This window comes from Pipistrellus kuhlii, unplaced genomic scaffold (assembly GCF_014108245.1).
Source record: "Pipistrellus kuhlii isolate mPipKuh1 unplaced genomic scaffold, mPipKuh1.p scaffold_m20_p_1, whole genome shotgun sequence".
In the NCBI taxonomy this organism is placed as follows: Eukaryota; Metazoa; Chordata; class Mammalia; order Chiroptera; family Vespertilionidae; genus Pipistrellus; species Pipistrellus kuhlii.
In genome coordinates this window covers 82,095,591-82,122,730 of record NW_023425404.1, presented here as the reverse complement: position 1 = coordinate 82,122,730, position 27,140 = coordinate 82,095,591, and the positions used below count along the sequence as shown (strand labels likewise).

At 40.2% G+C, this 27,140-nt stretch overlaps 1 protein-coding gene and 1 pseudogene across 16 annotated transcripts in view; one reads left to right on the top strand and one right to left on the bottom strand.

Annotated features, from left to right (window-relative positions):
* The window catches only part of ZEB1 (zinc finger E-box binding homeobox 1), a 223,514-nt gene that overhangs the window by 93,369 nt on the left and 103,005 nt on the right, over positions 1-27,140 (bottom strand). The window lies entirely within an intron of this gene.
* Positions 4,119-25,759, top strand: LOC118727762 (annotated as a pseudogene).

Genomic DNA, 27,140 nt, shown 5'->3' with positions numbered 1-27,140 from the left:
TATTTGACATCTGGTATTGAGATCCCTTCAACTTTGTTCTTCTTTCTCAGGATTGCTGTGGATATTTGGGGTCTCTTTTATTTCATATAAATTTTTGGAGTTTTTTTTTTTTTTTTTTATAAATCTGTGAAATATGCCAGTGATATTTTAATAGTGTTTCTTTGAATCTATAAATTTATTCCTATAATATGGTCATTTTAAAGATGTTGATCCTACCAATCCATGAACATGGCATATTCTCCCACTTGTTTACATCTTTCTCTATCTCTTTTTTTCATCATTCTGCATTTTTCCGAGTACAGGTCTTTTAGCTTTTCAGTTAAGTTTATTCCTAGGTACCTTATTATTATTATTATTTTTTTTGCAATTGTAAATGAGGTTTTACTTTTTAGTTTCTCTTTCTGTGAGTTCATTATCCTACATAATAAATCCCTAATATGCAAATCAACCGAACAGAGAACAACTGGTGAAATGACCAGTCACTATGACACACACTGACCACCAGGGGGCAGATGCTCAATTCAGGAGCTGCCACCAGCCCACAGGCCCCAGGCCAGCCAAGTTGGGTGCCAGCATATCAACTGATATGATCATGTGATTTTTGTCTTGCTGTATCACGTTTATTGATTTGCAGATATTGTACCAGTCTTGCATTCCCAGAATAAATCCCACTTAGTTATGGCGTATGATCTTTTTAATGTATTGCTGGATCCGATTTGCTAATACTTTATTGAGTATTTTAGCATCTGTGTTTTTCAAAGATATTGGTCTGTAATTCTCTTTCTTTGTAGTGTCCTTAACTGGTTCGGGGATTATGGTAATGCTGGATTCCCATAAATAGCTTGCAAGTGTTCCTTTCTCTTGAATTTTTTTTTTCAATGGTCTGAGGAAGAGAAGTGTTAGTTCTTTGAATGTTTGGTAAAGATCACCTATGAAGCTTCAGTTTCATCAGTAGTTATATCAGGTATGCAGGTTTTCTGATTCTTGCTGATTGAGTTTTGGAAGATTGTTTTTTCTAGGCATGTGTTTATTTTGTCTAGGCTGTCCAGTTTGTAGGAATAGAATTGTCTGTAGTGTGTTTTTTATAATTGTTTGTATTTTTGTGAAGTTACTTCACATTTTTCATTTCTGATTTTTTTTCTGTGTGTGTGTGTGTGTGTGTGTCTCCTATTTCTTGGTGATTATGGTGAGAGATTGATCAAAGTTGTCTATCTTTTCAAAGAACCAGTCTTGGTATGATTGATTTTTTTTTTTTTTGTATTTTTTTAAATCTCTATGTAATTTATTTTTGTCCTGATCTTTATTATTTTTTCCTTATTTTTACTATGAGCTTTTGTTGTTGCTCTCTTTCTAATTCTTTAAGCTGTAGGGTTAGATAACTTATTACCATTTGTTTTGTTTTTGTTGTTGTTGTTGTTGTTGTTTTTGTAGCCCTGCAGATCTATGAACAACCTTCTCAGAATTGCTTTCACTGTGTCCCATATACTTGGATAGTTATGTTTTCATTGTCATTTGTTTCCAGGATGCTTCTTATTTCTTATTTTATCTCTTTGGTAACCCAATCATTGTTTAATAGCATGCTGTTTAGCCTCTATGTATTTGATGATTTTTGAGTGTTTTTATTGTAGTTGATTTCTAAGTTCATATAATTCTGATCTGAGAAGATGCTTTATATGATTTCAATCTTCTTGAATTTGTAGAGCCTGTGTCCTAACATTTGGTATATTTTTAAAAATGTCCCATGTGCTTTTGAGAAGATTGTATTTTCTGTAGCTTTGGGTGAAATGTTCTGAAGATGTCAATTAATTCCATCTTCTCTAGTGAATTGTTTAGGATTGCTATTTCCTTGTTAATTTTTTGTATAGAAGATTTATCCAGTGATGACAATGGGGTATTAAAGTCCCCTACTATAATTGTATTGCTTTTGATCTCTCCTTTAATATCTTCTAGAAATTTTTTATGTACTTGGGTGCTCCTGTATTGCATATATGTTTATCAGAGTTATCCTCTTGTTGTATCAATCTCTATTATTATGAAGTGGACTGCCTTACCTCTTGTTATGGCCTTCATTTTGAGGTCTCTTTTATCAAATGTAAAAATTGCTATCCCAGCTTTTTTTTTTTTTTTTCCATTTCCATGTGCATGAAAAAAAAATTTTTCCCCCAATCATTCACTTTCAGTCTGTATGAGTCCATTCTTCTGAGGTGGCACTCTTGTAGACAGCATATTTTCTTATCCATTCAGCCACTCTATGTCTTTTGATTGGAGCACTTAATCTGTTTACATTTACAGTTATTATTGATAGGTACTTTTTTGTTGCCATTTTTATTCTTTTTTTTTTAATATGTTTTATTGATATTTTACAGAGGAAGGGAGAGAGATAGAGAGCTAGAAACGTCGATGAGAGAGAAACATCCACCAGCTGCCTCTTGCACACCCTCTACCGGGGATGTGCCCGCAACCAAGGTACATGCCCTTGACCGGAATCGAACCTGGGACCTTTCAGTCCGCAGACTGATGCTCTACCACTGAGCCAAACCGGTTTCGGCACCATTTTTATTCTTTATGTCTGAGTTTCTCCCTCTCTTTCTACTCCTTCTTCTTACACCAGTCTCATTAGGATTTCTTGCATTGCTAGTTTTGTGTTAATAAATTCCCTTAGCCTGTTTTTTTTGTCTGCAAAGCTCCTAATTTTATCTTCAGTTTTGAGTGGTAGCCTTGCAGGATAGAGTAGTCTTAGATTCAGTCCCTTGTTTTTCATTTTCATTACTTATATACTTCATTCCATTCCCTTCTTGGATAATGTGTTTCTGTTGAGAAACAGTCTAACTGGAGATCTTTTGTAGGTAGCTTTCTGTCTCTTTTTTTGCAGCCCTTTAGATTATTTCTTTCTTTTTTTTTTCTTGCCATTTGCCATTTTAATTATGATGTGATTTGGTGTGGGTCTTTTTGGGTTCATCTTGTTTGGGGCTCTGTGTTTCTTGGACTTATGTGACTTTTTTCTTCCACATTTATGGAGATTTTATGTCATTTTTTTCTTCATACAGGTTTGATATTTCTTGCTCAACTCCTTCTCCTTCTAGTACACTTATTATGTGATGCTTCATTTCATGTCCCAAAGTTCTCTTAAATTCCCCTCCTATTTTTTTCCTTTTCCCCCCCCAATTGCTGTGATGATTGGGTGTTTTTTTTTCTCTAACTCACTGATTCGGTCCTCAGCTTCTTCTAGTCTGCTTTTGAAAACCTCCAGTGTGCTCTTATTGCTGCTACGTTATTCTTGATTTCCTTTTAATTATTACCCATGTTGGTGAATTTCTTCAGCTCTTTATAATTCTCCTTGAGCTGCTTGCAATTCTCAGTCATATGTTTGAGCATCTTTACAACCATTACTCTGAATTCTTTAACAAATTACTTGCCTCCATTTCCTTTATTCCTTCTCTGGTGATTTCTCCTTTCCTTTCCTTTGGAGATTGCTTTTCTGTCTCCCCATTTTTGCTGTCCCTTGCTGGCCCTGGGCAACCTAATTGGGGTCTGAGAATTTGAAGCCCTTAACAGTCCAGTGGTCATGGAATCCTTAGCCCAGAATCTGGGTCTGCTTTGAGTCTCATGTCTTTAATGTCTCTGCTCTGAATTGTACTCCCTTCCCTCATGAATCTGGTCCCTCAGGTATCCACTGCAAATGTTTGGAATATGGGGGAGTAGGGGGAGAGGGAGCATGTACCATTTTTCTGGTATGCAACTACCTGTAAGGTCCCAAAGCCCTCTGGCATGCAATTCGCTGTGCTTCCCTGGGGTCTGTGAAGTCCCTCTGGTTTGTGTTCATTGTGCACTCTCCAGGGGCCCAGATGCGGTGGCACATTATATCCCCCTGGCATGCACTCATTACATATGGGTGGAGTGGCAGGTAAAGTCCCTCTGCCATGCACTCAGCATAGGGTCCCAGAGCCAGGACTGAGAGACAAATAAGGTCCCTCTGGCATGCACTCAGCATAGGGTCCCACAGCCTGAGCTGCGAGGCAGACAAAGTACCTCTGGCATGCACTTACAGTGCACAGTCTTGGGATCGTGGTGGATTATCATGCCAGGTCCCTCTGGCATGCACTCACAGAGCAGTGCTCTGGAGTTCAGAGTCCTGAAGCTCAGGTGAGGAGGCTTGGGCAGTCTCTTTACTGTGCACTCACTGCATGTATCCGGGAGCCTGCAGCAAGGTAGCATGCCACTTACTGCGAGGGCTTGCAAGTTATGGCTGGCAAGTGGCTCAACGCACAGATTTGAGTTGGTGTCTGAGGCCAGTCTGGATGTTGGTGTGGCTGGGCTCCTAACCTTCAATGCTCCCCACTTCAAGATAGTGCAGTCTCTGTGCCAGAGATCCACCTGGCTTTGGAGTGCCTATAGCTATAGCAGTGGCTCCCTGTCCAGGAGAGCCTGATCCACCAGCTCCAGAGACTCTTGTGAGATCTAACTGTCCCTCAATCATTCACACACACACACATCACACACATCCACACACTTCCCTCTCACTCATTTACTTACACTCTCTTCCTCACTGCTGCCTGATGGCCACCATTTTGGAATATTCCTATAACTTCCTAATTTTAAATACTTTTCTGAAGAGACTGGTGCTAATATTGATGATTTTTTTTTTTATGTGGTAAAATGACATGAATCAACATTTGGAAGATCTATGTGAACCAAAATATTTCTTAGTGAACCAAAATATTTCAAATGACTAATGTATGTTACAAATTCATGGTGTAAAGTTCAAGGCACACTAATGTATTTTAATGTAACAAACTACAAAATTCATTATATGATTTCATATTACACATTACAACTAAAATTTAAGACCTGCTACTTAAAGAGATTATGCCAATATACTATGTTCCAAAGTAACAATCACAGCTCTTAGGGAAAAATCATTATCATCTGCAAGAAATGCTATTTTTTAAGTCCATCACCACCACTACATGTACTTGATCAGTTTGGTGTAGTAAACAAAAAATACACACAAGTATCTGAAAAGGCTAATTCAAACCACATATCTGTATCTGGGTAAGTTTTAATATATTTCAACCAAATAAATTACAATAGATTGAATGGAAAGAATATATGAGAATCCAGGTGCCTTTATTTTTATTAAGAATAACTTAATATTTTAAAATGTCTCATTTTTATTAATAAATAATAAAATTATTTTTATGTGTATTAGTTTTAATAAATATAACTCACATGATCAAAAGCACTTTGGGGTCTTCAAGCATTTTTTTAAGAGTATAGAGATCCTAAGATTTTACAGATTTGTGAATTGTGCTATTTAATAGGGTAGCCACTAATTACATGTACCTATTAATATTTGTGTTAATTAAAATTATAAGTAATACATAAAATTCAGGTTCTCATTCATATTAAACATATTTCAAGAGCTCAATAACTAAATGTGATTATGGCTATTACAATGGATAAAGAACATTTGTGTCATCATAGAAAATTCTTCTGGAAAGTGCTTATCTATATAATATATGGGGAGAAGTTAATTGGCATTTTACTAAATGTCAGTGGTGTAATTCTTTATTTTATCATACTTGTTTTAACTCTTTAAAAACAATATAAGCCTTTTGAGGACAGGGACCAGAATTCTGATATCTATATTTATGTATATATGACATGATATTACATCCCACAAAGCATTGTCCCCCCAAAATGTATGGCTCAATTTTGAAAACAAATTGTATTTTAATAAACAATGTCTTTATAATTATTCAAAAGTGTGTATATACATGTTCTAAAAATGTATATACACACTTTTGAATAATTATAAAGACATTGTTATAAATATGATGAAAAAATTTATACATTGGGTATAAATATGATGAAAAAATTCAGGGTTTTACATAAGACATACAATTTGACTATTATGGTTCATTGTAGAGGCCCGGTGCATGAAATTTGTGCAGGGGAACGGTCCCTCAGCCCAGTCTGCACCTTCTCACAATCTGAGAATGCTGGCTCCTAACCACTTGCCTGTCTGCTTGCCTGATTGCACCTAACCACTCTGCCTGCTGACCTGAACACCCCTAACCTCTCTGCTTGCCTGTCTCATCACCTCTAACCACTCACCTGCCTATCTGATCACCCCCATCCCTCTACCTGCCTGCCTCATCACCTCTAACCACCTGATTGCTCCTAACTTCTCACCTGCCTGCCTTATCACCCCTAACTGCTTGCCTACATGCCTGATCTCCCCTAACTGCCTCTGCCTTGGCCCCCGCCACCACAGCTTTATCCTGAAGGACATCCGGAATGACATCCATAAGGTTGTTCGACTGCCCAGTCTAATTAGCACAATATATATTCATCTCCAACTTTACAACCAATGGATCTCATTTTTTTCTGTTCCTCTGAGATAATGAATAACTTTGTTAACAGTCAATTTATCTTGCTTTAGTTCACAATTTCATAAAGATTTGTAATGCTAACAACAAGACACCCATGTAAAACATACATGATGTCAAAACAAGCCAAAGGAAAATCATTTGGGCAAAAAACTAAAAAGGATCGCAAGTCAAATTTATAGAAAATATTCCTTTATTAACTTTTGGTCGAGAATATGTTTATATATTTTCAGAAAACAACTCCGAGGCCATGTGGATTCCTGCAACAGAGAGAAATTGACAGGAGTGCTCCAGCCATGAAGACAGAAGAGAAACAGTCTAGAGATGGAAGACGCTGACAACACCTTGCCATAATAGCAGTCAGCAGCTGTGAGTCACTGCAAGTTCCCAAGGACCAAGCCAGAGAGGGTTGGGCCTGCATTACCACCATTTTCCCACCATCCTGAACTGAAATATCATTGCTGACATGTACATATAAGGAACTGTTTGACATAGAAATTGGGACTCAAAAGAACTGTTTGCCAAGAAAGAAACTCACTATAGACTGGTTCATTTGCCTCTCAGCATAACCATTATTGTTTGTCTCATTTTTGGTTTTTATAAGTGTATTTCTAGTATCATGTGAGCTCAGTCATCTAGGGTAAATGATGAACAACATAGACCAATGAACAAGAACAGCATTGATCAGACTTCAGATCTCAGAGGGAAGGTTGGGGAGGGTGGAGATAAGGAAGAGAGATCAACCAAAGGACTTGTGTGCATGCATATGAGCCTAACCAGTGATCATGGACAACAGGGGGGGGGGGGTGAGGGCATGGGTGGGGAGAGGTTTGGGATGGGAATGGGGGGGATGAGGACAAATATGTGATACCTTAATCAGCAAAGTAATTAAAAAAAAAAGATTTAAAGGCAATCTTTCCTCTTCCCATGGTCAGCAAACTGCGGCTCCTGAGCCACATGCAGCTCTTTGGCCCCTTGAGTGTGGCTCTTCCACAAAATACTATGGCCTGGGCGAGTCTATTTTGAAGAAGTGGCATTAGAAGAAATTTAAGTTTAAAAAATTTGGCTCTCAAAAGAAATTTCAATCGTTGTACTGTTGATATTTGGCTTTGTTGACTAAAGAGTTTGCCGATCACTGGACCGTTAAACTAAATTGTGTCTGCTATTTTTGCTGCAATGATCTTTGCTGTAGACATCTTTATTTACCATAAGCATTCATGCTGCAAACATTTTCATCATATAGTTATTGGTCATAGGAATATTTAAAATGTGTATAGATTCATGGCAATACTGCACAAATAACTAATTTTATTTTGTGGATTATACCTAAGTACTGATTTTTGTTCTGTGGGAGATGTATGTTCAACCCTACACCTTCAAAGAGAGATTTCGGGCTCTCTTTCCCAATATACTAAGTTCCAAAATAAAAACCAACTCTTAGGGTAAATCATTATCATCTGAAAGAAATGCTAACTGTTTTAAAACCACCACCACTACCACATGTAATTGTACTGTATAGACCAGTATGCCTAAGATATAAATATCATGTAAAAATGGAAATGCCTGCAAAAACTTCATCCATGGAGAAATGAAAACAAACTGAGAACTATACATTAAATCTACAGACAATGATTCACCAATAGAGAAATGAAACCAAACTAAAAAATACACCTCCGTATGTCAACCAGTTATTTTATGTATTTTTTTTACAGAGAAATTACCTTACACCCAATTAGTTATGCGGTGAAAATGTCTGTGGCAAAATGTCTATGGCAAGGATGCTACAGCAAAAATACCTAGAACCATACTCAATAGGTCTTACAGTTCACAATGATGGACTACCAGTTATGACTTTGAAGGTTTCCAAAGATTTATGTACATGTAGTTGAAAGCAATATTTTAAAAGTTGCACTGAACCTATAAAAATTGAAATAATTAAATTTTTTTGAATGAATTAAAATTACCTAGGGTTTACAGAATGATTTTAGACCCATATAGCTTTGTAGGATTCATAACCTTTTAAAATTTTAGCTCTATTTATCATCTATCTATCTATCTACCTTCCTACCTATCTCCCTATCCATCCATTCATCTATCAATTTTCCTCGCCAGAGGATATGTTTTTTTTTGTTTGTTTTTTTTTTTATTGATTTGAGAGAGAGAGAGAAAGGAAGTGAGAGAAACATCAATGTGAGAAATAAACATCAATCAATCATTTCCCTGTATATACCCGGAATGGGTATTAAACCCACAACTCAGGTTTGTGCTCTGACAGGGAATCAAACATGAAACCTTTTGGTGTATGAGACAACACTCCAACCAACTGAACCGCCTGGTTAAGGCTTACCACCTATTATTTTGATTTGATAATACTTATATTCTACTAAAAGTAATGAATATGATTTATAGAAGGTTGTTAAAATTAAAATATAAAATAAATTTTAATTACACTTTAAAAATTTTGAACCTATCAAAATAACTGGCATGGTGAAATACTTTGAGATACCAAAAAGCTAAGGCCAGTCTTCAGTGCTCTATTTGCCCTGCTAGTCCTCATGCAGTACTTAGAGATATGTAGCATAGTGAATGCTGCTTCATTTTTTTCCAGTTTAATTTTCTGGCATGCAAAACCACAATTATAGGAAGAAGAATAGAAGGAGTGATATATGGACATTTGGACAGGCACCTTTCTGGTCAACAAGTAAGACATGTAACCTGGAACTAGGTGAGAGATCATCTACTTGTATTAGGCCTATATCAGTTTAGGACTATGCATCAATCCCTAGAGATTCCTTTTGGGAAAAGAACATATTTCTTTTTAAGTCTGTTTTTTGGGGTGAGAGAAGTAAAACCGTAATCCATTTATAGTATGATGCAGGTACTGATTTTGTCCTTACAAAATTACCCTTACTCCATGAAAAAGAATGTGTATCAAAAGTTGAATCACAGAAGTTTATTTCTTCATTAAAAGCAAATAAAACTGATTGCTATTTAAATGAAGTAATTTTTGTGAACTGTAAACTTTATATTATGCTTGCTTCTAAAGCCTGTTTTCAATTTTGTCTTGCTAATTAAGTGCATTCTAAACAATGTTTCTGTAACTAGAAAGGCTTAAGACCTAAATAAGAGCTAACACATTTTCATAAGCTTTTATTTTCCATATAAATTGTATATGTGCCTGTGCACCAATATGTTTCAAGTAACAATCTATAGGTAAAGGTAAATTTTCTACTATATTTGTAGTGATAGAAATTTTATTTTTTTATGTTTTTACTAGAGGCCTGGTGCACAAAATTCATGTATGGGGGGTTGCCTCTCAGCCCAGCCTGCACCCTTTCCAATCTGGGAACCCTCGGGGGATGTCTGACTTCAGGTTTATGTGTGTGTGTGTGTGTGTGTGTGTGTGTGTGTGTGTGTGTATGGGGGGGGAGGGTTTACAAAGTGGCAGTCGGACATCCCTCTCACAATCTGGGACTGCTGGCTTCTAACCCCTGGCCTGCCTGCCTGCCTGATTGCCCTTATACATTCTGCCTGCCAACCTGATAGCACCCTAACTGCTCCCCTGCTGGCCTGATTGATGCCTAACTGTTCCCCTGCCAGCATAATAGTCCCCAATTGCCATCCCTTGCCAACCCAATCACCCCCATATGCCTTCCCTGTGGAACTGAGGGAACTGGGGGACTCTGGCTGGATGAGACGGGGCTAAAGGAACTGAGTGGCACCATCTTGTGGCTGTGTGCACTGCCATATTATGAGGGTGTGGCAGTCAATTAGCATATCCTTCTTTATTGGCTTTGGGTACCACATCTTGTGAGGGTATGGTGATCAATTAGCATATTCTATCTTTATTAGATAGGATTGATTTCAGAGAGATGAAGGGAGAAAGATTGATGGGCTGCTTCCTGCACACCTCCTACTGGGAATTGAGCCTGAAATGGGCATATGCCCTAATTGGGAATGGAACCAGTGACCTCCTGGTGTTTGGGATATTGCTCAGTCAACTGAGCCATACTGACTGGGCTGTAGTGGTAGAAATTTTTAAAAATCTGAGTTTATGGTTCAAATTGTTTTGTTAAATTTTAACATGGCAAAATTCAGAAATTTAGTTAAGTCATATGAATATCTAAATAATTACTAAATGAAAAAAGGATAATTTTTAGTAATTTCACGTCATTTATGTAAATAGTAGCAATATAAGATACGATATTACAATAAAAGGTTGTATTTGGCTTGAATAAGAAGGTGCTTGCCCTAGCTGGTTTGGCTCAGGGGATAGAGTGTTGGCTTGCGGACTCAAGGGTCCCAGGTTCAATTCTGATCAAGGGCATGTACCGTGGTTGTGGGAACATCCCCAGTAGGAGGTGTGCAAGGAGGCAGCTGCTCGATGTTTCTCTCTCATCCATGTTTCTAACTCTCTATCCCTAGCCCTTGCTCTCTGTGAAGAAATCAATAAAATATATTAAAAAAAAAGAATGTACTTTATTAGTAGATACCATAAATGTATAATCTAACAATGTAAGAGTCTTTGGAATCAGTCTGATTTGAATTCAAATTATGGGTCACACACGAGACCAGGGGTCGGCAAACCATGGCTCGTGAGCCACATGTGGCTCTTTGGCCCCTTAAATGTGGCTCAGCGTTAGAACCACTTCTTCAAAATAGACTTGTCCAGGCTGAAAACCGACTTCTGCTCATGGGCCATGAAGTTTCAATCACACTGTACGTGTGTGCCCGCATGTGGTATTTTGTGGAAGAGCCACACTCAAGGTGCCAAAGAGCTGCATGCGGCTCGTGAGCCGCAGTTTGCCGGCAACTGCATTAGATGATTGGCTTTTCTTGAGTAAGTTTTCTTATACATAACATGGTAGTAATAACCATTTAAAAGACTGTTTTAAGGATTGAATTAGGCAATTTACATAAATTGCTTAGCATAGCAAATGGTAATATAGTAAGTGATTAATAAATGACCCTACACCACACACATACACACACACACACACACACACACACACACACACACACACACACAGTTTCCCCAGGACACACATATGTTTACAAGTCTTACACCTTGATTAATTATAGTTATCTATAGTAAAAATTTAAAATAGATAATTATTTCAAATATCATTTACAGTTTAAGAAAATTAATATATTTATATATCAAAATCTTATGCAATTGTATATATATTAAGAGCATCAAAAACAAAATCCTATGAGACTCCTCCCCTCAACTAAGTATTTTTGACAGATTCATTGACTTTTAAAGCAATCAATTCAAGCCCTTTATCTCTCAGATGGGGGGTGAGGAAAGAAATCAAGGGAGTTTGAGAATTAGAGAGAGAATGCACTATCGCTTGGAGAGAGAACGAAAGAGACTGAGATTAAGTCTTGATGATATAGTTTGAGCTGCTGGATTGATCAATATTTAAAGCCATACATCTTGTACTCTTCAGTTATGTGAACCAATAAAATCCATTCCATTTTGGCTTATGCCTACTGATTGAGTTGGGTTTCTTAAATGTATAATAAAAAGGTCTTTAGTAATATACTAATTATGGGTGAGGATACAGAATTTAGATAAAAGGATTTCCCCCCATCACATGCATTAGAATTCTTTAATAAGTGATGAAATTATCACTTAGAATATTGATTCCAAAACTTGTATCCTTAATTACATGATTTGATAAATGGCAGCATAATGACATTTCAGTAAACAGACCTTATACATGACAGTGGTCCCATAAGATTATAGTGAAGCTGAATTTCCTGTAAGAAATAGAAGAGCATGTGGTTCAAGAGGAATTTTTTTTTTTCTCTGACAGGAGCAATATTTGTGGAGGTTGGCAATAGATTCCTTCTTACTCACAACACCTCAATTTTGAGTGTAGATTGCATCTTAGTCAGGCAGCCACTGGCCTGTTTCAGCATAGGAGCCTGTCCTCTCAGCATTACATATTCAGAGGGTGCTTCAGCCCTCCCCTATCTTGCTTAATGGTCTTCAAAGTACATTGTTGTAGACCTATCATCCTGTTCAAGGACACAGGTCCACAGCAACTACCTTAGCAAGTATTAAGTGCCACTACCACTTTAGTAAAAGCTCTCTGTGGTAGAATGGAACAAGTCTGTCCCTGTACTTTGGAAATATTTTCATGTTGTAATGCTGAAAAGCATAGATAAGCATTATTTCCTCCACCAGTTTTATTATAGAGAGAACTCTTGTGCCAGATAAAATGAAATGGAAACTTTCCAGAAAAAAATTGAGGCTTAGTTTTATATCTTCTCTGTGTTAAACACATTTTTAAAAATGAATACTACAAAACTCCTTAATCTGACCACTGCTTCAACATGCAATAGTCAAAATCACAGTGCCATGACAATGTGCCTTTATCGCTCCATTTTGATTTCTTATTCACACCAATCCTCCCTCCTGACAGTAACTACTAGTATGGTGATCTACACCTCACCCAAGCAGTTTCTCCTTGATATTTCTAATCAATCCAGCCCACATCTCTGTTCATGGAGCAGCACTGACAACTTTAATGTATTGATTCTGACCCTTTGGAAAAGAAGTAGGAGGAGGGCTTATCGGATGGATAGTTTATAAGGTCTACAGTAGAGTACAGTAATGTCCTAGAGACCTTTACCACTCACCATTCAACTCTCTGAATCACCCAGAGCAACTTCCAGTTCTGCAAACTCTATTCATGGTTAAGTTCCCTACATAGGTGCCCCATTTTGAAAATAATCTTATACCATGTTTTCCATACATTTCCTATGTTTAAATATGTTTGGATACACAGATACTTACCTTTGTGTTACAACTGTAAATAGTATTCATTACAGTAACATGCTGTACAGGTTTTAGCTTAGGAACAATAGGTTATACCATATAGCCTAGCTGTGAAGTAAGAGATAACTTCTAGGTTTAAGTGCACATACACTCTATGATGTTCCCATACAACTAAATTACTTAACAATGCATTTCTCAGAATTTTATCTCCATCATTAAGTGTCATTTGCCTGTACATATATCCTTGAGATGTAACAGAATTCTTTTCTGAATTAAGGCAAGGTTGTACACATATAAATGCATCTGTTTTTAACCACGTTTTGGCATTTTATAGAGAATCAAAGAGCAGCAGAGTCTACAATATTCCAAGTTGTATTTTCCTAGTCTTAAAAATTTAGATAAGAAGAAATTATTTTCCCAAAAATATCTCCTCTATAGTCAAGTACAATTCAAAATCTACTTTTTAGGTGGTACAGAAAGATGTTAGCCCTGTATTTGTACTTTAAATGTCTTCTATCCAGAACAATGGGAAGTGCTATCGAAAGCACCACTATGGAGACACAACTAAAGATCTATTTTACTAAATAATCTTTCCCTTTTAAGCAAAGAGACTCGCCTATTATAGGTGTTTGTTTAACAATAAGAGAAGGTAAATAAACAGAAATATCTGTTGTAGAGGTGCCATACAATCTGGTATTAGAATTTCCAGGCATTCATCCAATTAGTCACAAACAGGATACCAGTGGAATAGCTTGTGAACTAGGAAGAGATCACAAGACATCCCCAGGTGTAAAACCTAAACAACACAAGAGTTATCTACACTACGCTGAAGTTATAGAGTTAGACTGACTCTGCAATCAGAATATCAGTATTCTAAAAACTCTGGAATGAAGACATAAAAACTATCTTTTAAGAAAAGTGTTTCAGAAGTCCAAACAGAACTAGATGTCAAAGAATATCCATAGGGAGCTCCCCAAACTGTCCTGTTTTTCTTCAACATCTCCTAAGAATAGCTGTCAACCTGAGTCACACGGAGAAGAAGAGTCATGTTTTTGCCAGGTCACATGTTTATATTCAACTTGAAACTTCAAGTTGACAAGGAGTAAAACAACAAAGTCTATAAACCTTACAATTCTATTGAAATCTACAAATTACAAAGCACTTTAACAAGAACATCCCCAGAACAAAATTGTGAGACTGGTAGAGTTGGTATTATCATCACTTTTTGAGGAAAAGGTATATAAAGTTCAGTGAAGTTTGGCAAATAACTTAAATTAACCTAGAGAGTAATTAGGAAAGTAAGGATTAAAAACAGGTCTCTAAAATTCTCTCCAAAGTATCATGGTATTCAAGGAATAAATATAGGTCTCTTGCTAGGTGCTTTGAATACATCATCACATTTAATTTCACAAAATCTTTTGGGTGTTTACATATATGCATATGTAATTTTGTTTGATACCTTCGAATGATTATTCCATCATTTGGTAAACATGTATTCCCAATTTTCAATATATGGGGTAGATGTTCAGTTCTAGAAAAATATGCTCTTAAATACCATCAAAATACAAGCTGTTACACAATGAACTTTTAGAGTTGCAAAACTGAAATAAAAAAATTAAGAGAACATTTAAGTTTCAAGCAGACAGTTCAAAAACTTTAAAAATAGGTACAACTGTCAATTTGTAGAAGACTGATGTTACAGAGCATAAATGAGGAAAGTGGGTCAAATAATTAATTTGCCATGCTGAGAAAGTTTATCATGCTGAGAAATGTGGTTTATTTGGATACATTTTTTAGATTAAAATATTTCTCAGTTTTATTGCAGATTACAAACATACTGTTATTTCCCTAAATTTTATTTTCTTTGAGACTTGAATTTCTCTGCTGCAGTTTTACCAACCTTTCTTTTTAGAAACCTAACCTTCTGGCTGCAGTCCTAAAATTCTTTCAAAATAACAATTGCTGAATATCAACCTACCAAATGTTTTGAGTTGGAATGTTAAAATGCATCTTAGCATTAAATCTTGAATTTACGGTGGTAGCAATAACAAAGTGCATTGAATCTATGACAACTATCAGTGCAAAATCATTGTTAATTACTAATTTACTAAAAATTACTCAATATTTGAAAATCTTTGTCTATATTTTCTTTTATTCTTAAAAATATTGTCTAATCTAAATTTTATTAATTTAAATTCATGTTCTTCTGATCCTTGTATTTTAAATTAATAAAGGTTAACTGACATATCAAGTATAAAACTCTTAATTTTTCTGATGTGTCATGCTATCTCAAATTTCTTCAAAAGCCCTAATATTCTTCCAAAGTAACAATTGCTGAATACCAACAAATCACCAAATGTTTTAAATTGTTTTGTAAGGAAGATATTTTTTTCAATTAAAAAATATAAACTTGAGCCCTGGCCACTGTGGGTCAGTTGGTCATTCCATACACTGAAAAGTTGTGGGTTTGATTCCCAGGCACAACACATACCCCAGGTTGCCGGTTCTATACTGGATCAGGGCACATGCAGGAGGTAACTGATGGATGTTTCACTCTCACATTGATGTCTCTCTCTCCCCCTCTCTCTTGAGCATGCATATATAGATGTAGGTGTAGGTGTAGGTGTAGGTGTAGATGTAGATGTAGATATATAGATATATAGATATATAGATATATAGAAATATAGATATATTTGATTGCACTTGTCTTATATGAAAGTTTCAGACAGAAAGCCAATGCTGTGTTTAAGGACCAATCCTCTGTCTACGTTGATTGTCTGATTGTTAACTTATACTACAATTACTAGTAAGCATAAAATGTTGATTCATTAAGCTAAAGAAGATTTAAAACAAAATAAATCAATAAAATTCCATGATTTGGTAAGCCACTTTAAAGAGAAAAAAAAACCTATAGGATATATTATAACACACATGTCAAAGGACAATTTCCACTTAGAAAAATATAGTATATCTGAGCAGCATAATGTTCTAACACTTGTTTAGAAAACCAGGAGCTGTCAAGTTCCAATAACCTATTATTCACACCTCTTTAATCACTGCCACAGAGTTGATTACAAATAGCCTCATGCATTTTTAAATAAGGTCATTCTGAAATGAAACAAAGAAGACAGCAAATACTCTTGCATATAAGGAATTCAAATCCTAACACAAAACAGAACTGTATATTGCTCAAATGTTCAATATAAAGAAGACTAACAAAACCTTTTACATTAACTATGTTGAGCATGCACTCTAAGTGAATTCAGTGTAATAACTAAATTGTGGTGTCCATAAACACAGCAGCTTAAAACAAAACAAAACAAAACAAAACAAAACATTTCCCCAATAAATTTCACTCACATGACTGAGACCTTAGGCATACTGGTAATTCATGGCATACTAAAAGTAAAATATAATAATCAATTTGTTGATCTATCTGGAACAATGCTATGCAAAGTCATGGTGAAAAGACTATGCAAAAGAAAAGTTTATAATCTCATTGATGATGCAATTGGCTATTAATTACAACATATAGCTAGTAATTTAAATTATTTCTTCAACATGAATGAATTTATGAAAACGTGTTGGAAGTAGTAAAATGTTTTAATGTAGTGGCAGAAAAATTTTCAGAAAAAATTAAATTATAATTGAGAGTAAGAGGATACTGTAATACAGAGAAGGCAAAGATTTAAAATAATAAGCTGAAACAAAACAACCAAAATAAAACAAACACAACATAAACAACAATGACAAAACAAAAGTAACAATTTGGTTTTGTATAAAGTGTCCTTTATAACAATTGATCTTTATGAAATCGCTACAAAAAAATCTAAACTCTCCCAATTATTCTCAGAACAATAATGTGGACTGGCAGAACTTCATTACCTGTTGAAATGGGAATACTAAGCAGTATTACCAAAATTTCTCGTTTAAGAACTTTAAGACTAACAGAATCAAAACACTGGGTCTGAAGAACATTTGATACTGAGTGACCACAATCAGATTTTCTTTGAATTAACTATTTTAAGGTTTCTTATGAACTTTTCAGACTTCATGAAATTTTCAATCTTGAAATTTTCTGGATGTACATAATTGCTACATAATTTAATTCTCTCCCATTTTTCCATTTCTTCTTACAAATGTACCTGTTTATTGATAAAAACACTTGTGTGGGGGGGTGTAAATTAGAGGAAAAATAAAAGACCCAAATTAGAAGAAAATATATAAAAGAAAAAATATCTCACTAGTAAAGGCAGACAAAAAGGTAATAGACAAACCTCTTATAAAGCTTGTATGAAAACAATTAAAATGGCAATAAGAATATACCTATCAATAATTACTTAAAATTTAAATGGACTAAGGGCTCCATTCAATAAACACTGAGTGGTTAAACAGATTAAAAAACAAGTCATTCACATATGCTGCCTACAAGAGACTTACTTTAGATCTAAAGACATACAGTCTGAAAGTGAGTGCATGGAAAAAGATATTGGATACAAACAGAAATAAAACAAAAACTTGGGTAGAAATACATAGACCAAATAGACTTTAAAATAAACACTGTAACGAGACATGAGAATCACATAATAATGAAGGGATCAGCCAAAAAAAGGATCTAACACTTTAAACATTTATGCACTAACATAGCAACACCCAAGAGAGAGTCTGATAATATTCTATCCTCTATCCAATAAAAGAGAAGCATGCAAATTCACCATACCTCCCCTACGCCCACAAGCCTTGGCCACTAGTTAATCAGGAGCAAGTATGCAAATTAACCCAACAAAAGTGGCCACAGAGCTGGAGCAAGCCAGGGGCTTGGGTTTCCCCCAGCGATGGAGGAAGCCAAGTTCCCCTCCCACCCTGGCCTGCCCTGGCCTTTACTCAAGGCTACAAAGTTTCAATTATAGAAGATAAATAAATCCCAACAAAAATGTGGCAGCCACAGAGCTGGAGAGAGCAGGAGGTTTAGGTTTCCCCTGGCAATGGAGGAAGCCAAGCTTCCCGCCTGCCCTGGCCTGCCCTGGTCTCTGCTCAAGGATACAAAGTTTCAACTATTGGAGATAAATAAAGCCTACATACCAGGGCCTCCACTTGGGTGGCCAGGGGGCATGGCTGGCCACAGGCCCCTCGCCGAGGCTGCCCGAGGACCCAAAGGAACCCCCACCCTGATCTGGGACACACTTCAGGGCAAACCAGCTGACCTCCACCCATGCACCAGAACTCTATCCTATATAATAAGGGAGTAATGTGCAAATTGACCATCACTCCAATACACAAGATGGCTATCCCCATGTGACCTAAATGGCTGCCCCCATGTGGACACAAGAAGACCACCACAAGATGGCCAGCAGAGGAGGCGGTTGGGAAGGACCAGGCCTGCAAGGGTGGGCAGTTGGGGTCGATTAAACTTGCAGGAAGGGCAGTTAGGGGTTACCAGGCCTGCAGTGGAGGGAAGCTGGGGGCGACTGGGCCTATAGGAAAGGCAGTTGGGGAGGTGGGGGACTCAGACCTGCAGGGGAGAGCAGTTGGGGGAAACCAGGCCTACAGGAGAGGGCAGTTGGGGGAGACCAGGCCGGCAGGGGAGAGCAGTTGGGGGTGACCAGTTGGGGGAAGTAGGCCTGCAGGGGAGGGCAGTTAGGGGTGACCAGGCCTGCAGGGGAGAACAGTTAGGGGCAATTAGGCTGGTGGAGAGTTGTTAGGGGGTGATCAAGCTGGCAGGCAGAAGCAGTTAGTGCCAGTCAGGCAGGCAGATAGGCAAGCAGTTGGGAGCCAGCAGTCCTGGATTGTGAGAGGGATGTTCAACTACCCTTTTGGACCCGATCCTACCAGAATTGAGCCTAACTGGGCCGTTGGACATCCCTCGCGGGCTCCTAGATTGGAGTAGGTTCAGGCTCGGCTGAGGGACATACACCCCCATGCAAGAATTTCGTGCACCAGGCCTCTACTAATATCATAAATACTAGAAGCCTGATCATGAAATTCATGCATAATATAATAAATACTAGAGGCCTGGTGCATAAAATTCATGCATGGGTACAGTCCCTAGGCCTGGCCAGCAATCAAAGCCTGAGTGTCTGGTATGGAATGGCAGGTCCCAGCTGACCTCTGGGCCCTGGGCAGCACCTGGGGCCTTGGTCCCCCACGTGCTCCACTCTACCTGAGAACCCCTGGGGAGCCTTACCAGCCCCTGTGGTCCTGGCAGCTGTGGCCCTGCTCACCCAGAAGCCCATTGGGGCTGGCAGCATCTCTACTGTTGGAGTGATGGTCAATTTGCATATTACTCTGCCACCCACTGCCATTGTCTCATTGCTGATAACCACCATGTTCCACACTGCCCCCATGGTGGTCAGCGCATGTCAGTAGTTGAACTCCCGGTATAACTTTTGGACAAGGGGACAATATGAATATTATGCTTTTATTATATAGCATATCTTTCATTGATTTCAGAGAAGAAGGAAGAGGGAGAGAAAGAGAAACACAAATGACGAGAATCATGGATCAGCTGCCTCCTGAATGACCCACACTGGGATCAAGACTACAACCTGGGCATGTGCCCTGATAGGGAGTTAAACCTAGACCTTCTGAATCACAGGTCGATGTTGAACCACTGAGTCTTGCCCATTGGAATCTTGTTCTTACTTTAGAGGACAGTCCAAAGGTCGACTTGCCCAAAACAGCCAAGTTACCCAGTGGCAGAGTTGAAGAGCGGGAGGGGGCTAGTTTTAAACATGCACTCATGAGCACTCATGGGATCATCCAGAGGGGCGGGTGGACACTGTCTCCGGCTCTACAAGCAGCACTTCCTCGAGGCCCTCAGATTCCCTGCATGACCCCCCACCCTCCCTACCTGCCATGGGAGCTGAGGAGGGTGGAGGATGGAAAGGGCCATCTGCGGTTCAGCTGGGAGAGAACATGAGAGGGGGAGGGAGGGTCAGAGCTGGGAGCACCACAGACCCAGGGTGGGAGTTACAGGCAGCGATCTGGATGCTAATCGCCCTGTCCCAGTGTCTCAGGAGTTACTTTCTCCGGAAGCTTAGGCCGCAGGACTTGGGCTGGTCTCCACCATTCTGTTCAGTGGTGCGGGCTCCTCTCTGTCCTGGAAACTGGAGTCAGGATTGGAGTCGGACCACCTGGATAAGCTCTTTGCATTGGACCTTGAGCCATTTTGTGTTATGCGTGACCCAGTTCCTGGTTGATCTGTGTGTCTACAAGGGGGCTTCATTTTCATAGTTTTTAATGCTTGCTTTCCATAATACTGTGCATTGTTTTGCTGTTTTTTGTTCTTAAAAACCATTTGCTTGTTTCCAATAAGTATTTGTCATCACTGAAGAGAGTGAGAGGGCAGGGCGGAGTTATCCTCCATTCTATAATTGAACCCTAGCCCTTACCCAACCAATCAGGGTTAGCCGGGGCAGTGACATCACCACCGACCGGAGTAAAACCCCTGGACTGGGCGAAATTCTCTCCCGCCATGCTGCCAGCGTGAGTGGGACAGAGCCCATGCTAGCATGGAAAAGGCTCTTTTGTTTATTGCATCGGACTCGGCTCTCTGGTGGTCCTTGGGGATCACGAAGTCTGGGCGTAACAAGAGCTTGGATGGGAAGTGTGTGTGTGGAGGGATTGGGGCAGGCAGATGGGAATGACCTGCCTCCTGAATATCAGGGTGGGAGTCTGGTCATGAATACTCCACATCCCTCCTCTGGAGCTCAAACTACGGTCTAAATTTTACAGCCAGACCCTCAAAACAAATGGCCCCCTGCCAACAGCTGCCAGAGACTCTGCCTTCCCAGGGGAGGAGCAAAGAATATAATAGAATCAGAGGTATGGAAGGGGAGTGGACTGATGATTCCTGGGGAAAAGGGGAGTGGGGGTGCTGGAAGAGATTGAACAAAAACTGTGCACCTATGGATGAGGACAATGGGGGGTGGGGAAAGGGCAGAGGGTGGGGTGGGAACCTGGTGGAGGGGAGTAATGGAGGGGGAAAAAAAGAGAAACATTTGTAATAGTCTGAACAATAAAGATTTTAAGAAAGAAAAGAAAAAAAGAATGGGGTCTTCTTCTCCCACCCCCTCCCCACATTGTTGCTCATGCTCTGGCTTCCCTCTAGCACACTCCAAAGCTGCCACCTCGGCTGACACCATTTCCACTATCTCCACATTGCCCCTGGGGAGGGTGCTGTCACCTCCTGCTGTCTTTCTTCCTCTTCCTCCTCAGAAGCCAGCAGGTCCTCACCTACAGCCCCGGTGTGTCCCCCTGCACTCAGGGGACACCAGGTTCTCACGGGCCCTCAATGCCTGCAGGTTGTGCCCCCCAACCCAGCCTTGACACCCTTTCACTGGGCCTCTTGCTCGTCCTGCTGTCCCTCTGTGGGCTGCCCTCTGCCCGATGCCCTTCTCCAGGCGTCCACCTGTCTCTCCTCCATCCATCCACTTTTCTCAGTGAGTCTCCCTTTGCCCAACTCTGTGGAGCCCCTATGTGGCTTCATTCTCATATTTCCATGGTGCCTGTGCCCTGTAAAGGCTGCACCTCACATCTGTCCGAGATTTGTTTCCTCCCCGCACTCCCGTCCTCTCCTGTCGGAATGCACACTCAGTAGGACAGGGTGGCTGGCTCCCTGCTGCTCTGTGAGCACCCAGGCATGCCTGGGACACAGCGGGTGCTCAGTCAGCGATACAGGCTAAGTAAGATGCTCAGGCAACTGTGTTAGGTGTAAAGGTCATTGGAAGGCAGGCTCACTTGGAGCTGAGGGCCCAGAGTGGGCATGGAAGCCAGTTGTTTCTTTTCTTGCAAAAAGACACAAGGAAGTGAATGAAAAAGAAGCAGTATGTGTTTTCCCTCAACTACTTAAAAACCTTATGATCTCATTTCATTCTGAAAGCTATGAATAGAAACTCTTAGATCAACCCTGTGAGGTGGGTTCTGGGATTATCTGAGATTTCCTGGTGAGTACACAGCCTTCATATGCCACAAGGACAGTGCTTATTAACCGCCAGCTTTCAGTGCTGTGATTCGTGCACTGCTGGGGGGGTGGCCTGCAGGGATCAGCCTGCTGTGGGAGCACCACTCATCCTGGTCAGCCCAGCAGCTGTGGACCCAACCTCTGAGCAGATGCTACCACTGTAGGAGGGCCAAATACTGACCACCAGGGGGAGCTCCTGTGTTGAGGTCTGGTCATCAGTTGTTCTGGTCCTTACACCCTTTGGTCTGGGCTTTTATTATATAGGACTAGAGACCTGGTGTATGAAATTTGTGCACGGAGGGGGGTTCCCTCAGCCCAGACTGCACCCACTCCAATCAGGGACCCCTCGGGGGATGTCTGACTACCAGTTTAGGCCCGATACCACAGGGCTGACTCCTAACCACTCACCTGCCTGCCTGATTGACCCCCAACTGCCCTCCTCTGCCAGCCAATTTGTTTCTGACTCATAAGTTTCAATGCCAGTCAGCATCACTGGGCCTATCATTAGGGCAGGATCAGAAGGGCAGGGCTGATCAATAGCCCTGGTGGAGGCCTGGAGAGAAATGGGGAAGGCGCCTCAGGCCTGGTGGGACTGATGGAAGTGCAGGGTTGGCATGAAGGTGGTGCCTGCACTTCTGATCACTTGCACACTGTGTTTTATACCACAGCATGTGGCAGTGGCTGTGAAGGGCGCCGATTGGAGCCTGCTGGCAGAGCTGAAGCAGCTCACAGCTGTTGCCACGGGAACCTAGGACTCAGTGCCTCTGAGGAAACAGCTTAGGGAGGGCACCTCAGGCCCAATGGGACTGATGGAAGTGCAGTGATGGCATGGAGGTGGTGCTTGTGCTTATGATCACTTTCATACTGTGTTTTATACCACAACATGTGGCAGCAGCTGCGAAGGGTGCCAGGGCAACCCAGCGCTGACTGCAGGACTGACTCCGGTTGGTCATTACAACCCTGGGATGATATTATTAAGGTAATATAATCCTATATAATAATCAAGGAATATGCTATATAATTAGTCCGGAAGCATGAACAGTCATGACCAGTCAGGCGCTTAATAGTCATGACTGGTCAGGCTCAGCCCAGGAGTGGCCCCCAGCCCAGGAGCGGCCACTGGCAGGAGTGCACGCGGGCCCGCAGCGCCGTCCAGCCCAGAGGCCACCCAGCCAGGGGTAATGAGCAGGCCCATGACGTCCCCACCCTATGCTGAGACGGAGCAGCCCTGGCAGAAGCAGACACCAGCATAGGCGTGAGCATGCAAGCCACGCTGCTGCGTCCAGAGGCATGTGAAGGCTCGTGGCACCACCCAGCCTGAAGGCCGCCCAGTGGGGGGCTGTAAGCAGGCACGCTGTGCTGCTGGCTTAGAAGCAGCCCCCAACAGAAGTGCCACTAGCAGGGCCACAAGTGGGCCTCTGGCACTGCCCAGCCTGACGGCCGCCCTGCGGGGGGTCATGAGCAGGCCCTCAGCTTCCCTGCCCTGTGCTGAGGGGGAGCAGCCCTGGGTGGAAGTGGCCACTGGTGGAGGCATGAGGAAGGCATGCTGCACACCCAGACCAGAGGCTGCCTGGCCAAAAGAGTCACTGGAGACTGGTTAAATTCAATAGTTAAATCACTATGCTCTGTGAGAGCTGATATCCTCAATCATACAAATTAATAGGAAACAACTTCATAATGCTTTGATCTAATTGTATACACTTTAGTATCATTTAAAAATTATTCTACATCCTTCAAGTAAACTTAGCATTTACTTTATCTCAAGGTGATAGAGGAGGAGAGCAGGCGCTGAGAAGTGCATGGACCAGGCTCTGGTATCTTGAGTTTGTGGTTTCCAAAGAAACAGCCAGAAGGGATAATAAACCCTCCGCAAAGGGCTCAGCCACCGCCTATCTAAGCAGCAGCAAGTGGTGACTTGGTTTAAATCGAACCTTTCTGGCAGTGAATGACCCCAACCCTCTTTGGATGAGGCAGGTTCCTGTGAAGTGCAATCTCCACGCAATACAACAGGGGCCCCAGTTTCATCCCAAGCAATTTCATGTGCATTAGCTCGTGGCAATGGGGAAATAAAGAAAAAGTCATAACCCGAGGCAGCTCAGGTGAGCATGCAGAAGGAACCATGTCCAGGATTCCCAATTGGAGAGGCTGCAGGCTGGGCTGAGGGAACCCCCCTCTCCCGTGAATGAATTTCATGCACTCGGCCACTAGTCCTATATAATAAAGAGCTAATATGCAAATGGTCATCATGCCCTCACTCCATAATGGCTCAGACACTCAACACTGGGGAGAGAGGATTGAGGACCAGCCAGGCACAAATGAGCCAGGCTACGGCCCAGGAGAGGGGCAAGCCACCCACCCACAGTCCTGGGTGCCTTTGGCTGTGGCCCAGGTGAAGCTGCCTGCCCATGGTCCCTTGGGGCTGTAGCTGACCTGGGCAAAACTGGCCCAGGTCCCAGGTGCCTGCAACTGCCAGAGGGAATCCTGGGTCCCAGGTGCAGGGCAAGGCAGAGGCAGTTAGGGGCAATCAGGCAGGCAAGTGACCAGTTAGGAGCCAGCAGTCCCGGATTGTGAGAGGCAGTCAGCCATCCCTCGAGGTGTCCCAGATTAGAGAGGGTACCCCCCTTCCGGTGCCCCTGGGCATGAATTTCTTGCACAGGGCCTCTAGTTAATAAAATAAAAAGGCACACTACTTAATGGAAGAAGATATTTGCAAATAATATATCTGATAAGAGGTCAATATCCAAAATATATAAAGAACTTATAAAACTCAGCATCAAAAAAACAAAATCCATTTAAAAAATGGGCAGGAGGCCGCTCACTCTCTTTCTGCCACCATCTTGGTTCTGCGTTTCCCGCACAAAATGCCTGGTGAAGCCACAGAAACCGTCCCTGCTACAGAGCAAGAGTTGTCACAGCCCCAGGCTGAGACAGGGTCTGGAACAGAATCTGACAGTGATGAATCAGTACCAGAGCTCGAAGAACAAGATTCCACACAGGCAATCACACAACAAGCCCAGCTGGCTGCGGTGGCTGAAATTGATGAAGAACCAGTCAGTAAAGCAAAACAGAGCCGGAGTGAAAAGAAGGCACGGAAGGCTATGTCCAAATTGGGTCTTTGGCAGGTTACAGGGGTAACTAGGGTCACTATACGGAAATCTAAGAATATCCTCTTTGTCATCACAAAACCAGATGTCTACAAGAGACCTGCTTCAGATACCTACATAGTTTTTGGGGAAGCCAAGACTGAGGATTTATCTCAGCAAGCACAGGTAGCAGCTGCTGAGAAATTCAAAGTTCAAGGTGAAGCTTTCTCAAACATTCAAGAAAACACACAGACTCCAACTGTACAAGAGGAGAGTGAATAGGAAGAGGTTGATGAAACAGGTGTGGAAGTTAAGGACATAGAATTGGTTATGTCACAAGCAAATGTGTCAAGAGCAAAAGCAGTCCTAGCTCTGAAGAACAACAGTAATAATATTGTAAATGCTATTATGGAATTAACAATGTAACCATCTAAAAAGAAAGACACTTTTTGTGTGTGTTTCAAAAGAGTTATTACAGCTTGGTTTGAAATTTGTACTGTTTCTATCATTAATAAAGTATGGCTTCTTGCGGGGAAAAAAATGGGCAGAAGACATGAAGAGAAATTTCTTGTAAGACATACAGATGGTGAACAGATTCATTAAAAAAAAATGCTCAATGTCACTAATCATCAAGGAATGCAAGTAAAAACCACAATGATATATCATCTCATCTGTCAAGATGGCTGTTTTAAAAAATACAAGAAACAAAAAGTGTTGGCAAGGATATGGATGAAAGGGAACCCTTATATACTGTTGTTGATATTATAAATTACCACAGACACCATGGAAAACAATATGGTGTTTCCACAAACTACCATACAATTCAGCAATTTCAGTTTTGGGCATTCATTTGATCGAGAAGATACATGTACCTCTATGTTCACTGCAGCATGATTTACAATGGCATGATATAAAAGCAACCTAGGTGTCCATCAATAGATGAATGGATAAAAAAAATTGTGGCATATATATGTGTATATACATGCATGTATCGATATACACATACATATATACAAATGTGTACATATGTACATAAAATGTAATATTACTCAGCAATAGAAAATAATGAAATCTTGCCTATTGCCATGTGACAATAGGATGGACATAGAGGTTTTATGCTAAGTGAAATAAGTCAGAGAAAGACAAATATTGCTTCATTTCACTTAAATGTGAAATCTAAAAAACTAAACAAATAAGCAGTCTAAACTAAGAGACTCGTAGTATGAACTGATAGTACCAAGAGGGTTGGGCAGTGGGCAAATGTACAAAAAGTTGAACGGGATTAAAAGGTACCAACTGATAACATAAACAAGTTCAGGTCATAATATACAGCATAGAGAATATAGTTAATAATATCAAAATAACTTTGTATAGTGATAAATGGTTACTAGATTTCTTGTGATCATTTCATTAAGTATATAAATGCCATATTACTATGTTACACATCTGAAACAAGTATATTATATGTCAACTCTACTTTAATTTAAAGTGGATGCTCTAACTACTGAATGACACTGGTCAGGACCAAATAACATACTTTGAAATTTGTTTAACTTCATTTTGCTTTATTCCTTTCTGTTTAACTTTTGTGTAAGTATCTATTAGAAGTTTTTCCTTTGTGGTTACTTTGAAGCTCATATAAATCTTCCAGAATGAAAAGTTTTAATTTTACTCCTAAGAAAATAAAAGTTTTAAAATCCCTGATTTAAAGGATTTAAAATGAATTTTAAATAAGTATTTTAATACTAATAAAGTATAATACAACATTTAAAAATCTAACTAGTAAAAAGTAGGAAAATAATATAAATTGGGCTTAGAATAAGTCTAACAATAAAATATAATCATGTCACTTTTCTTTTGCTTAAAACCTTCCAGTGACTTCCCATTGCCCTCATGACAAGAATTCCACTTCC